The following is a 15228-nucleotide window of genomic DNA, read 5'->3' as shown; positions in this document are numbered from 1 at the left end:
GGGTCGGTGTGGTTGAACCCGAGCAGGCAATGTTCGATACGAAACCTGAACTTTCCAGATCGGGTTTGCTCATCACTAGATATAGTATGATATGTAATGGATGACAAAAAGAAGCCATTAAGTGTAACACCACTAGTATATGACAGTAAAATGATGGTCACTTGTCTTAGATCAGGGGTGTCAAACTCATATTCACCAAGGGCCACACCAATTTAATGGTTGTCCCCAAAGGGCCATTTGTTACTGAAAGATCAGATGCACACAATCGAGTCCCGTCCAGAACATGCATTTCTCTGCACAGAGCAGTGCATGCCCCTGTATAAGGCATGTCACGGTGGATCAGCTCTATACCAAGCGCTGTCACATCTTCCCTGGATCTCACTCAAATCATGGAGTGCTATGGCTGCAGCTTCCAGTCACTTGTCCTTGTCGTTGGTGCTGAAAGCTGCTGATAAACAGCTGGTTCAATGCAGAATACAACTGGACCCTATTCTTGGCCTAATCTGAGGAATGGACATCAATAGAAAAAGGGATCCTGAAGTGAGAATACCACTTTTATCTGCTGCTCCATTCTTTGGTATACTGGCAGAGTGTTCTGTGAGGGCTAATCCCAAAATCCCCCTTCTGAAGACCTGATAAAGAGGTTCTGTAGAAGCTGGTTAACCACCACTTTAGTTCAGCAAAGCCAATATCTCAGTTCTTCAGAGATGGTTGGTGGGATTAACCCTGTAGTCAGTCAACAGTCCCGCTGCTTCCATACATAACCTGCATTAAGGGGGTATTCTCATGCCGAACAGCAAAATAAGGCAGCATGCTCTCAGCAATCATGTTGTGGTAAGCATGCTGCCGATCTTCCCTTCCTGGTACTTACCTAGAGGTCTTCTGCTCATCTTTTTCTGATCTTCTCCTGGCTGTGTGGGCTGGCGATCACCATGCTGGATCCAGAGGCCACCACGAGTCCTCTCCTTCTTCCCAGCGTCCTCTTCTTCTGCCTGATCTCATTGCGGCATTGCGCATGTGCAGCAGTGTTTTGGTGACAGGAGAGGCATCCTGCCCCCTGGATTGACTGATGAATGGGGCAGGAGTGACGTCATGTCAGTGAGCAGCCAGGAGATATTCGGCCTCACTGCCGCGGCATTCTTCATGCTTCATGGATCAGTGATCCAGGCAAGATGAAAAGACAGCAAGAAGCAGGAGAAGACGTCACGGGGAACCGCTAGACTGCACTCCAGGGCCCAAGGAGCTGCAGCTGCTACAGGTAAGTATCAGTTTTTTTGTGTTCTAGGGTGATAATACTCCTTTAAGGCCAGCCAATAGAGCTGCTGAAAAGGCAGACACAAGAATCCCCAGCAATTGGGGTCCTGTATATTTTACCCCCAGGTATGTTCAGCCCTAGATGTTTTGTTCCCTGCATGTTGACCCCAAAAGCTGAGGGTGAAACATCTGGGTTCAAAATGCTAGGGGCAAAACATCAGCTGGTGACCCATCCAGGGACAAAATGCTGTAGGTGAAACATCCAGGGGCAAACTGCTGGGGGCAAAAAATCCAGGCGTGAAACATCTGGGGGTGAAACATCGGGGGGCAAACTGCTGGGGGCGAAACATCCAGGGGCAAACTGCTGGGGGCGAAACATCCGGGGGCAAACTGCTGGGGGCGAAACATCCGGGGTCGAACCGCTGGGGCGAAACATCCGGGGGGCGAAACATCCGGGGGCGAACTGCTGGGGGCGAAACATCTGGGGGCGAACTGCTGGGGGCGAAACATCCGGGGGCGAACTGCTGGGGGCGAAACATCCGGGGGTGAACTGCTGGGGGCGAAACATCCGGGGGCGAACTGCTGGGGGCGAAACATCCGGGGGCGAACTGCTGGGGGCGAAACATCCAGGGGCGAACTGCTGGGGGCGAAACATCCAGGGGCGAACTGCTGGGGGCGAAACATCCGAGGGCGAACTGCTGGGGGCGAAACATCTGGGGGCGAACTGCTGGGGACTGCTGGGGGTGAAATGTGCGGGGGTGAAATGTGCGGGGGCGAAACCTCCTGGGGGCCAAATGCTCTGGACGAAATGTGCGGGGGCGAAATGTACCCGGGGGCAAACTGCTGGGGGCGAAACATCCAAATCCCAAAAATTGTACATCCCTGAAAATCTGATAGGCCATTCAAGTGTCTTTTTTATCTTGAAAAGCTAGGAGAAGGTACCACCCAGAGCAAACAGTCTTGAGGTGGTGAGATAAGCTGTGAGCATGAGAAATATTTTGGAATGTGGTTGTCTGTGGTGTTAAGATAAGAAGGGACCACTAGAAGACCCTGAAGTCCATTGACAGATCCCATGGGTTGTGTCTGATGGTAAACTTACTTTGATAAAATGTGAAAATATGGTACAATAAATGGAAAAGTGTAATTAGAGGAAAAATGTAATTTGGCTAAAGTAGAAATACATTTACAAAACACTGTATTTCTAGAAGTAACCCTCCTTGTGGGAAGCCATGAGGTCATTTTTCTTGTTGATTCAGGAGCCACTAGAACCTTTGTACATCCAGAAGAGATACCTATTATTGGACTGTCTGCTGCCTGCATAGTGGTAAAAGGAGCGCATGGTAAGGCGCACAGAGAACCATTGTCTACGCTTGTGGAGATATGGGACTCCGCCACAGGTAAAAGTGCAATTACACAAATTATATTATTAACTGTGTGGGAGGGATATGATGCAAGCCCTGAGCCTGGGAACAATTCCTACTGCTGCAGGACTATAGGTAAAATCCATGGCCGAAACAATAGTGCTCCAAGGGTATGGGGAATCCAGATATTATTATAGTCTAGATCTATACAGAACCAGAAAAAGAATAATCCCTAAAAATTAACTTTTAACCCCTTCACTACCAAGGGTGGTTTGCACGTTAACTCCCGGGCCAATTTTTACAATTCTGACCACTGTCCCTTTATGAGGTCATAACTCTGAAACGCTTCCATGGATCCTGGTGATTCTGACAATGTTTTCTCGTGACATATTGTACTTCATGTTAGTGGTAAAATTTCATTCAAATAACTTGCGTTTCTTTGTGAAAAAAACAGAAATTTGGCGAAAATTTTGAAAATTTCGCAATTTTCCAACTTTGAATTTTTATGCCCTTAAATCACAGCGATACGGCACACAAAAAACGTAATAAATAACATTTCCCACATGTTTACTTTACATCAGTACAATTTTGGAACCAAAAATTTTTTTTTGTTAGGAAGTTATAAGGGTTAAAAATTAACCAGTGATTTCTCATTTTTGCAACACCATTTTATTTTTAGGGACCACATCACATTTGAAGCCACTTTGAGGGGTCTATATGATAGAAAATACCCAAAAGAGACATGATTCTAAAAACTGCACCCCTTAAGGTGCTTAAAACCACATTCAAGAAGTTTATTAACCCTTTAGATGCGTCACAGGAATTTTTTGAATATTTAAAAAAAAAATGAACATTTAACTTTTTTTCACAAAAAAAATACTTCAGGTTCAATTTTCTTTATTTTACCAAGGGTAACAGGAGAAATTGGACTGCAAAAGTTATTGTGCAATTTGACCTGAGTACGCTGATACCTGATATGTGGGGGGGAACCACTGTTTCGGCGCATGGCAGCCCTCAGTAGGGAAGGAGCATCGTTTGACTTTTACAATGCAAAATTGGCTGGAATTCAGATCGGACGCCATGTCGCGTTTGGAGAGCCCCTGATGTACCTAAACAGTGGAAACCCCCCAAGTGACCCCATTTTCGAAACTAGACCCCCCAAGGAACTTATCTAGATATGTGGTGAGAACTTTGAACCCACAAGGGCTTCACAGAAGTTTATAACGTACAGCGGTACAATTAAAAAATCATATTTTTTCCACAAAAATGATCTTTTCACCCCCAATTTTTATTTTTCCAAGGGTAACAGGACCCTAAAAGTTATTGTGCAATTTGTCCTGAGTACGCTGATACCCCATATGTGGGTGTAAATTACTATTTGGGCGCATAGCAGAGCTCGGAAGGGAAGCAGCGCCATTTGACGTTTTTGGCTAGAATTGAGATCGGACACCATGTCGCGATTGGAAAACCCCTGATGTACCAAAACAGTGGAAACCCCCCACAAATGACACCATTTTGGAATCTAGACCCCCCAAGGAACTTATCTAGATGTGTGGTGAGCACTTTGAACCCCCCAGTGCTTCACAGAAGTTTATAACGCCCGGGCGTGAAAATAAAAAAATTGTATTTTTTCCACAAACATCATCTTTTAGTCCCCATTTTTTTATTTTCCCAAGGGTAACAGGAGAAATTGGACCCCAAAAGTTGTTGTCCAATTTGTCCTGAGTACGCTGACACCCCATATGTGGGAGAAAACTACTGTATGGGGACACGGCGGGGCTCGGAAGGGAAGTAGTGACGCTTTGGAATGCAGACTTTGATGGATTGGTCTGCAGGTGTCATGTGCATTTGGAGAGCCCCTGATGTACCTAAACTATTGAAACTCCCCACAAGTGACCCCATTTTTGAAACTAGACCCCCCACGGAACTTATCTAGATGTGTGGTGAGCACTTTGAACCCCCAAGTGCTTCACAGAAGTTTATAACGCCTGGGCATGAAAATAAAAAAATTATTTTTTTCCGCAAAAATGGTATTTTTGCCCCCAATTTTTTATTTTCCTAAGGGTAACAGGAGAAATTGGACCCCAAAAGTTGTTTTGTAATTTGTCCTGAGTAGGCTGATACCCCATATGTGGGGGTAAAACACTGTTTGGGCGCATGGCAGAGCTTGGAAGGGAAGGAGCACCATTTGACTTTTTCAACGCAGAATTGGCTGGAATTGAGATCAGACGCCATGTTGCCTTTGGAGAGCACCTGATGTGCCCAAACAGTGGAAACCCCCCAATTATAACTCCAACCCTAACCCCAACACACCCCTAACCCTAATCTGAGCCCTAACCCTAGCCCTAGCCCTAACCCTAGCCCTAACCCTAGTCCTAACCCTAGCCCTAACCCTAACCTTAACCCTAACCCTAACCCTAGCCCTAGCCCTAACCCTAACCCTAATGGGAAAATGGAAATAAATACATTTTCTTTTAGTTTTATTATTTTTCCCTAACTAAGGGGGTGATAACGGGGGGTTTGATTTACTATTTATGGCGTTTTTTATGTTTGGCGGCTGTCAGACGCTAAAAGACGCTTTTTATTGTAAAAATAGTTTTTGCATCACCACATATTGTGAGCTATAATTTTTCCGTATTTTGACCCACCGAGTCATGTGAGGTCTTATTTTTTGCGGGACAAGTTGACGTTTTCATTGGTACCATTTTCAGGCACGTGACATTTTTTGATCGCTTTTTATTCCGATTTTTGGGACGCAGAATGAACAAAAACCAGCGTTTCATGAATTTCTTTTGGTGGGTGCGTTTACACCATTCCGCGTGCGGTAAAATTGATAAAACGTTTTTATTCTTCGGGTCAGTACGGTTACAGCAATACCTCATTTAGGTCGTTTTTTTAGGTTTTGTCGGTTTTTTGCAATGAAAACCATTTTATATAAAAAATAATTATTTTTGTATCGCTTTATTCTGCGAGCTATAACTTTTTTATTTTTTTGCGGATGATGCTGTATGGCAGCTCGTTTTTTGCGGTACAAGAAGATGTTTTCAGCGGTACCATGGATATTTATATGCGTCTTTTTGATCGCGCATTATTGCACTTTTTGTTCGGTGGTATGATAATAAATCATTATTTTTTGCTTCGTTTTTTATTTTTATTTTTTAAGGGGTTCGCTAAAGGGGTTAACTAATGGGACAGTTTTATAGGGCGGGTCGCTACGGACGCGGCGATACCAAATATGTGTACTTTTATTGTTTTTTTTTTATTTTGAAAAAATGGATTTATTGGGGATTTTTTTTTTTTTACTTTATTACCTTGTCCCAGGTGGGACATCACTGTCCTGTGACAGATCGCTGATCTGTCACATCACAGATCACTGTGACAGATCAGCAATCTGTCACAGGCAGTTCTGCAGACTTCCTCATGCCTGCGCTTTGCAGGCAGTGAGGAAGTCAGCTCCCTACAGGCCCCCGAAGGCCCCCATCGCCATCTTGGATCCGGGGGCCTGTAGGGAAAGAGACCCCCGCAGCAGCGCTGCACATTGCGCTGCCGTGGGGGGCTCAGGGAAGCAAGGAGGGAGCCCCCTCCCTGCCGATGCTTCCCTTTAGCCCCCGGTGTACAAGGGGTTAACGTGTCGGGGGCGGTCCGTGACCGCCCCTGACACATTGTGCCGGGTGTCAGCTGTGATCAGCTGACACCTGGCCGCGATTAGCGGCTCTCACCACGTGGGCGCCGCTGATCGCTGGGACGTAATATTCCGTCCATGGTAATTAGGTCCAGGGTCACATGGACGGAATATTACGTCCATTGTAGGTAAGGGGTTAATTCAATCACTGGTTCTGGTTCTGTATAGAGTATATAATCCTGTATATTTAGTTTTTTGGAGATCGTTTTATAGTCTAGATCTAATAACTGCAGGACCATCCTCAATTACGGAGTCCTTAATAATCAAGGAAGCAAGAGATAAAGGTACATAAATGTAGATTTTCACACACCATAAGAACTACACTGCACCATGTACTACATGTATTTTAGGGGTCCTGATGTAAAATATGAGAATATTCATTCTCTAGATTGTTCTTGGACACCCTATACTGGGATCAGAAAGGGAACTGTGTTGTCAGTTGTAAACTGTCAGAACAAAATAATTGTTGTTTTTTGCTTTTTAGAGGTACCGTGCCACATGTTTCCCTCTCCAGATGTAAAGATAGATCATGGAACTTCCTTGGAGATTTTGTTAAAGAGTGTAAGGAAAGTAACAATGGGAGGATTTGGGTGATAGCTCATTTTACAATGCCAGACTGCAGGCATATTCACAAGTACTAAAGTGGAACACCATTTTTAAACCCAGCGTCCGCCTGCAGTGAAGCAGCGGATGGAGTGGAGAAATGTTGATCCTTTCCCAGAATTAGAGGAAGAATTAACCACATACCCAGAATCTTTGTGGTCCACATGACCTGCAGATGTGGGATTGATTAAAGGGGTGATTATGCTCGGTCCAGCTCACCTTGTAACACAACCTTGTTACTAGTCGGGAAGGCGCCCCCATCTGTTGGATGGTGCAGTGATTCCAAGAGCCCCCACAGTGCCAGACCCCCATACTCTGATAAATGACTGGAGGGCGGAAAATAAGGTCTTTACAGTGATAGATATCAGTAATATCTTCTTCAGCATCCTGGTACATCCAGAAAGCCATCTTTGGTTTGTATTCACATATAAGGGTAAAAGGTATACATTCACCAGAATCCCACAAGGGTACTGTGAATTACCTACTATTTTTTCCCAGGTAATGTCGGCTAACCTAGCTCAATGTGAGTCACAGGAATGTAGCCAGATATTCTTATATGTGGATGACATGCTATTGGCATTAAAAGTTAAAAAAAGAAAAAATAAAGAAAAAATAAATCGATAATAAAAGGGGTTATCTTTAAAGATGCCCTATATGTATAAACTGCCCATTAACCGCCTAAGATATGCCACAGTATTGAGCCATTGTATAAGCTATATCTCAACAGGAGGGATGGTAGAGATCATATTTTAGGTCCGCGGTGGGGAATCTTTTTTCTGCCAAGGGCCATTTGGATATTTATACCATCCTTCGGGGGCCGTACAATCTCCGCCCACAAAGTACATCCTCACTCTGGCACTGGTTTCATGACTTAATCTTTCATTGCATGCCCTTCAATGCTCAGTAGTGAACACTGCGTGTGTGTGCTAACAGAGCAAGAAGAAATTAATGAAATTGTGACAATCAAAATAGAGCTCCCTGCCCAATCATGCGGTCCCTGAGAATCTGCTCGGGGGCCTGATAAAAGGTCATCGAGGGCCGTAAATGGCCCTGGGGCCTGAGGTTCCCCACCCCTGTCTTAGGTATTTAGGACGTATGGCTTTACTAACTATTAAGATTTTTTGTATAATCTACATTACTTGTTCAAAAAATAATTCCTAAGGAAATCTGAGACCAAAAGAGAGGACAAATTCCCTCACCCTGAATACTTATTCCAACACATTTGTATGGATTTTAGTGAACTGAACAAGTGTGAGGGAAAAAGTACTGCCTTGCTATTATAGATGCTTTCAGAAGGTGGATTGAAGTTTTTCCAGCTGTCCACCCTGATGCATTCATGGTAGCGAAGGCCCTTCTAAAAGAAATCATACCCAGATTTGAGGTTCCAGAAAATATATAGTAAACTAAATAGAAATATCATTATTAACTAAAACATTGTCAATTGAGTTAAAAACCACTGTGCCTATCATCCTCAGTCCGCCGGACTGGTTGAGAGACACAATGAAATCTTGAAAAATAAGTTGAGAAAAAACATGCAGGAAATAGGGAAAAATTGGTTGTACTGTCTCCTATTGGTTGTACTAAACATGCATCTCACACTAACATCTGTAGGACTGACAGCCTTTGAAATCATATACGAGAGATCTTTCTGTTACCTCAGCTAAAACCCTTTAGAAGGATAGATGAGGACGTTGATTGTACATTAGCAGAATATATGGCTAAGATATTAACTCACAAAGAAGTTTCTACTAGTAGTTTTGTTCCAGGAAAACCCACTAACAAAATCTGAGATTGTGAAACCTGCAGACTGGGTCCTTGTGAAGGTGATAAAGAAGAGACACCAACACCATCCTAAGTGGGAAGGTCCTTACCAAGTCCTGTTGACTTCTCCTACTGCAGTCAAGATTCCTGGATCCATCTCTCACACTGTAAACTTGTCAGACAGGTAGTGACAGAGTAGTATGTGACTTGATTGTCAAAGTCCAGCTACAAAGGGAGGTTTTCCACAAGGGAGAGTTTGTCTCAAACTGATGAAGAATCCCATTCATCCCCCTAACCGGGCAGGATGGTCAGATCTAGGATGTGTAAATCAGGGTTAGTCACATGTATGGTCTTCATAACTATGGTGATGGGAGAGTGGAGGGTAATAGACCCAGCAGGAGAGGAAAAGTCCAGGGTGGTACAAAGGTTTCAGATTTAAGACCTTAAATCTTACTTTTGAAATTGGGCAGGCGGCTGCCATGTTAGTGGATTTCTGTCTGTTATATGAAGGATGCAGAGATAGGGAACAAGTTATCAAACTAGCAGAGTCTGATGAGTATGTTTGTGTTATGAGCTCTAATAGCAGGGGGGACCGAATGTGTGTTGACTGGAGTAAAGCAGAATGGACAACTGTGGCTGAGACTATAGGTATAAGCCTTATGGTACACAGATTTAAAAGCCAGACTCTGTTGTGAACACATTTGACCTGGCTTCTGAGTTTGGGCTCCATCTGGTGGTTGCTGCTGGTAATGGAGCTGGTCTGGTTGACAGAAGTCAGTCACCTGAGGATGATGACTGGAGGTCAGGTGTTACAGACTGGAGAGATTTATGTGAGCAACCTTCCCTCAGTGGTTGCCAGTGATTAGGTTTTCTTCCTGAGCATTTTGGAAGTCTGCTTGCCTCCTGCTTCGTCCTGCACCTTTCAGATCAGTTATTTGTCTTTTGAATCTTTTGCATTTTGATCCATTTTTTATTTTTTCTTATTGTTGCCTTGCTGGTGTGTGTTCAGCCTGGTGCCCTGCTGGGACCTGTGCTGGACACTGTTCCTTATGCCACAGCTTATGTCAGTCTTTTCAGTATCTCTAATCCCCTGCTATATCAGTATCTTTGTTTGGCGTCCAGTTTACTCCAGAGTTCTGATTTAGTGGGGGAGAAGTCGTGTGGCCTCAGTATTTTTGCATATCAGACGTGTTGGATTTTTCTGAGGGTTTTGTGCATGATTGCAGACAGTATCCTTTCTTCTCCTGTTCTATCTAGACAGTTTGGGCCCCATCATTTGCTTACTCTATTTTCTGCCTGTGTTTTGTGCCTCATCTTGTCTCACCGGCAATATATGTTCGGGGGCTATCTATTCCTTTGAGGTTCTACTCCGGGGCAGTTTAGCTTTCCCATTTCTCTCTTCAGGCTTAGTTAATTCTGTGGCTGTGCCAAGGTGTCTAGGGCATCATAGGTATGTCCCACAGCTAATTCTAGTTGTGTCGTCAGTTTAGGGGTCTGCAATCCGCTAAGCTACCAACCTCTCTGGGTATCTGGTTGCCTAGCCTGTTTCCCTGTTATCCTCCTCGGTTACCTAATCATACCAAGACTCTCCATTAGGAAAAAGTAGACCTCCCCTTACACAAATAAGAATAATTGTAATCAGCTACTGATAACTGTAAAAAAAAGCCCTAAGATGAGGAATCAAAGGAGCTGATATTTCAGGAACAAGACCCAATAGGACATTTCTACATAGATGTTCAGAATAATACCAAACATAGACCCAAGGAAAGTATGCCAGAAAGAACCATAACAGAGTCAATAGGGCTCATAGTTAGATTGTCTAACCTAACTTATGAAGATAAACCTAGCTCTAGAGAGAGGCTGTGAGAAGAATTGATGGTTAGAATGGCTTAAATATACTGCAAAAAGCTTTAAAAAAATTAAGTTATATAGTAAAACTTATGTCTCCTCAGAAAGGGAAGGAAAATGTAAAACATTATCACTTTTATTATCCCCACTTGAGAAACCGGATATCCCACCACAGGTGATTGCTAATCCTGGTAACTATACTTGGTTTAGTCTTCGAGGGCATGGGCACGACTTTGGAGAGCTCCAAGGCGACTCTTGTAGAGAATAGATCACTGTCTCCCACAGGGCCAAGTACTCAGCCATATGGTCAAACAATGGAAAGTAAAAAGGCGTATTCTGAACATACCATAAAAACTTTTTTATTCACATAAATAGAAGCATTAAATTACAGAAGTCAAAAAAGTACTAATAGTGCATGAAAATGAGCCCAAAGGACCAAAAAAATCACATAAGCGGCACTAACAAGGAGCAGGTAGAAATTCATATATTCAAAAACCTCAATGTTTATACAAATGATGTAACCATAAATAGTACTCAGAAAAATAATTAACACAATGGTTACATCACAAAATAGCAGCAGACTTAATTATACTTCATTCCTATGTATAGGAGTTATTTGAAAAGTGAGCCACCAAACTAGAAACCACATGAATCATACAGTTGTGGTCAAAAGTATTGACACCCCTGCAATTCTGTCAGATAATACTCAGTTTCTTCCTGAAAATGATTGCAAACACAAATTCTTTGGTATTATTATCTTCATTTAATTTGTCTTAAATGAAAAAACGCAAAAGAGAATGAAGCAAAAAGCAAAACATTGATCATTTCACACAAAGCTCCAAAAATGGGCCAGGCAAAACTATTGGCACCCTCAACCTAATACTTGGTTGCACAACCTTTAGCCAAAATAACTGCGACCAAACACTTCCGGTAATCATCAATGAGTTTCTTACAATGCTCTGCTGGAATTTTAGACCATTCTTCTTTGGCAAACTGCTCTAGGTCCCTGATATTTGAAGGGTGCCTTCTCCAAACTGCCATTTTTAGATCTCTTCACAGGTGTTCTATGGGATTCAGGTCTGGACTCATTGCTGGTCACCTTAGAAGTCTCCAGTGCTTTTTCTCAAACCATTTTCTAGTGCTTTTTGAAGTGTGTTTTGGGTCATTGTCCTGCTGGAAGACCCATGACCTCTGAGGGACACCCAGCTTTCTCACACTGGGCCCTATATTATGCTGCAAAATTTGTTGGTAGTCTTCAGACTTCATAATGCCATGCACACGGTCACGCAGTCCAGTGCCAGAGGCAGCAAAGCAACCCAAAAACATCAGGGAACCTCTGCCATGTTTGACTGTAGGGACCGTGTTCTTTTCTTTGAATGCCTCTTTTTTTCTCCTGTAAACTCTATGTTGATGCCTTTGCCCAAAAAGCTCTACTTTTGTCTCATCTGACCAGAGAACATTCTTCCAAAACGTTTTAGGATTTTTCACGTAAGTTTTAGCAAACTCCAGCCTGGCTTTTTTATGTCTCGGGGTAAGAAGTGGGGTCTTCCTGGGTCTCCTACCATACAGTCCCTTTTCATTCAGACGCCGACGGATAGAACAGGTTGACACTGTTGTACCCTCGGACTGCAGGGCAGCTTGAACTTGTTTGGATGTTAGTCGAGGTTCTTTATCCAGCATCCGCACAATCTTGCGTTGAAATCTCTTCTCAATTTTTCTTTTCATTCCACATCTAGGGAGGTTAGCCACAGTGCCATGGGCTTTAAACTTCTTGATGACACTGTGCACGGTAGATACAGGAACATTCAGGTCTTTGGAGATGGACTTGTAGCCTTGAGATTGCTCATGCTTCCTCACAATTTGGTTTCTCAAGTCCTCAGACAGTTCTTTGGTCTTCTTTCTTTTCTCCATGCTCAATGTGGTACACACAAGGACACAGGACAGAGGTTGAGTCAACTTTAATCCATGTCAACTGGCTGCAAGTGTGATTTAGTTATTGCCAACACCTATTAGGTGCCACAGGTAAGTTACAGGTGCTGTTAATTACACAAATTAGAGAAGCATCACATGATTTTTCGAACAGTGCCAATACTTTGGTCCACCCTCTTTTTTATGTTTGGTGTGGAATTATATCCAATTTGGCTTTAGGACAATTCTTTTTGTGTTTTTTTCATTTAAGGCAAATTAAATGAAGATAATAATACCAAAGAATTTTTGTTTGCAATCATTTTCAGGAAGAAACTGAGTATTATCTGACAGAATTGCAGGGATGTCAATTCTTTTGGCCACAACTGTAGTTGTTACATACCAGAGCTCCAGTGATGGTGCAGCTTCCCCAATGCGCGTTTTGGCAGCGTGCCTTCCCCCTGATACAGATGACATTGGAATTCCCAGGGGAGTACCCAACGAGTACAAGGCTAGGAACCAGGGTGCAGCCGGGTGGGAATCCATAATTTGATGGGTGATTATAAAAGGAATGTAGATTGGATAAACTACTTATACTACAACTAAGAGAGATTTGCTAATTATACCTGAGATGCAGTTAAAGGGATAGTTGAGTAATTAAGACCAACTTCTGTCATGGATTGGCAGAATAGAATGGCATTAGACAAGTTCTTAGTAAAAAAGGAGGTGTATATAAAATGTTTGGAGGATTTTGATGCATGTTTATCCCTAATACAGATCCTGATTGAAGTATCTCCAAAGCTCTTGATGGACTGACTGCCCTGTCTAATGAATTAGCTGAGAACTCTGGATATGATGACATATTTACTTCTTGGACTGAAGAATGGTTTGGGAAATGGGCCGTATTATTCACTTCTGCTTTGATATCTCTTACCATCATGGCCAGTGTGCTGATTGTTTGTGGATGCTGTGCTATTCTATGCATTAGAGGACTTGTTCAAAGATTGATTGACTCTGACATAACAAAAACTGTGTATCAAGGAATGGAGACTTTGAAACCCAAGAAGGAATGGAAATTTTGGAACTCTATGATGAAGATTCCGAATAATACTTTTCCCCAAGATTATCAATAGTCTCTTATATGAAAGTTTCTGTGAAATCCATCGAAAGAAAACTAAAGCTCCAATGTTTACAGATAAATGATTTTATTACAAGATGAGGGAATGCTATTATAACTGTAATAAAGTCCTTTCTTTTGTGTATATATATGTTTATATAGTAGTGCGGTAACCTCTGTTAAAGCTAGGGGGCGATGTAGATACTACTCAGAATATGCATGTGGGCGTGTGTCTGAACGCCCAAGATAAAGCCTGTATGTGTGTGGCTGTAGGAAATAGGACCTGTAGTGAGGTCATAACCATGTGATCCATACCCAGGGGCTGTCTGGCAAATTTTAGCCTGGGGGCAAACACAAAGCACTGGCCCAGGAGTGGTGGCCCATCTTTGTGCTATAGCGTCTGAGGTCTCACATACCATTTAGCGTGAGTAGTGCGCATCCGAAGTGCAACTGATAAGAAACCATTTCATACATACTAAACTTAAATGGTCTTAGTAGAGTTGAGCGAATTTTTCAAAATTCAGTTCCGATTATGATCAGCGGCGAATATTGTAATTGCAATATTCGCTGAACACATAGCTGAACGTCATTGGAGTCAATGGGAGTAGAAATGACGAAATATGTTGGTACTATTATGGCATGAATGTGGCAAACTCAGATTCGGTGATCGATTCCGAACATATTTGCTCAACTCCACTACTTAGCAGCCATACCGTAAAGTGTTACACACATCAAATGCTACCTGAGATGCCAGCCTTAATCTGTCTATACTCACAAGCCTTCTTGCAGTAACACCCCAGTGTACACAGTCACACGTAATGTAAGATTGATATACAGACATGACAAATGCCTACCAAACTTTAGTTTTACTCGTGTACTGAATCCAGTAATACACTTAGGCAACAATTCATCAAAGTATTTTTGCTAGAATTCTGATATAATACACTTTGAAAAATCAGAAAATTTGTTCACATCTCAAAGTTGTTAATAAATTGTTGTGGCTTTTTCCATTTTTACCCAGTCTTAGACACACCAAAGTAGGAAGAACATGGGCGGCAAGTGGTATGGCGAAGCCCGTCAACCAAAGTCTTCAAAAGTGACAACACTTTAGTGGCCTAACATTTAGCCAGAAATGTCAACTTTTGGCACAGCACACACCAGTGATAAGATGTGCCTAATTCATTAGGTGCTAAGGTCCCCGTCACACATAGCGACTCACCAGCGATCCAGACAACGATATCAACTTGTCAGGATCGCTGGTATGTCACTACATGATCGCTGCAGAGCTGCCAAACAGGCATCTTCACCAGCGATCAGGACCAGTAACGCCAAGCGCGCGGCGTCGCTGTGTACGTTAGTTACCAGCGCGCTGATGCAGGAAGCTGGTAACTAAGGTACACATCGGTTTCTAAGCACCGCCCGGTGCTTAGAAACCCTGCGTTTACCTTAGTTACCAGCGCGCTTATCGCTGGTCTCCCACCTGTCACATGCAGCGATGCGTGCTGGCCAGCGGGAGACCAGCAATCAAAAAAATGTCCTTGCTATTCCAGGACGATCAGCGATAACCGGCAGGAGAGGAGGGCCGGTTGCTGGCCAGTGTCACACACAGCGATCTCGCTGGTTAGATCGCTGTTGCGTCACAAAACTTGTGACTCAGCAGCCATCTTGTTAGCGAGATCGCTGTGTGTGACGGGGGC

The 15228-nt window shown here is 43.2% G+C and overlaps 1 long non-coding RNA gene across 1 annotated transcript; it reads left to right on the top strand.

The window, feature by feature from the left end:
* The first annotated feature begins 5519 nt into the window (after window positions 1–5519).
* Window positions 5520–13676, top strand: LOC141095157 (uncharacterized). The gene is made up of 2 exons (XR_012233323.1): window positions 5520–8845; window positions 13192–13676. It is a non-coding gene; the product is annotated as an uncharacterized lncRNA (long non-coding RNA).
* The last annotated feature ends 1552 nt before the right edge of the window (window positions 13677–15228 follow it).

Source organism: Dendrobates tinctorius, unplaced genomic scaffold, assembly GCF_039654945.1.
Source record: "Dendrobates tinctorius isolate UK_male_01 unplaced genomic scaffold, ASM3965494v1 ptg000068l, whole genome shotgun sequence".
NCBI lineage: Eukaryota > Metazoa > Chordata > Amphibia > Anura > Dendrobatidae > Dendrobates > Dendrobates tinctorius.
This window is presented reverse-complemented; position numbering and strand designations above follow the sequence as displayed.